The 370-nt window shown below is 37.8% G+C and overlaps 1 protein-coding gene across 1 annotated transcript in view; it reads left to right on the forward strand.

Moving 5' to 3' along the window:
* NUMA1 (nuclear mitotic apparatus protein 1) overlaps nt 1-370 on the forward strand; it is a 62,716-nt gene that overhangs the window by 61,521 nt on the left and 825 nt on the right. The gene's annotated exons all lie outside the window — the stretch shown is intronic.

Consider the following 370-nt stretch of genomic DNA (forward strand, 5'->3'; position numbering starts at 1 on the left):
TGAATAATTGAATAATTATATTCAAAATCGATTATTTATCCGATTATTCTAAAGTTCGATTAATCGGATCAAAAATAAATAAAAATGGCTCCAGTGATGGACTACTAGTTTGTTTTGAGATTGTAGTCCATCGCGGGAGCAAGCTTGGAGCGGTGTGCAATATAGTGCATTATATACTGCGTCACAATGCAGAGCACCCGCAGCTATAGAGGAATACAGCAAATCACAGCAATAGTACATTATACATAGTGTATAACGTATTGCTGGGATTTGATGTCCTCTATAGCTGATGGTACACATGCAGCACAATGTACCATCAGCTATAGAGGACTACAAATCCCACTACCCCAGCAATAGATTAATACAGCAC

This window comes from Nanorana parkeri, unplaced genomic scaffold, assembly GCF_000935625.1.
Source record: "Nanorana parkeri isolate BGI_ZX_2015 unplaced genomic scaffold, ASM93562v1 scaffold2907, whole genome shotgun sequence".
NCBI classification, from domain to species: domain Eukaryota; kingdom Metazoa; phylum Chordata; class Amphibia; order Anura; family Dicroglossidae; genus Nanorana; species Nanorana parkeri.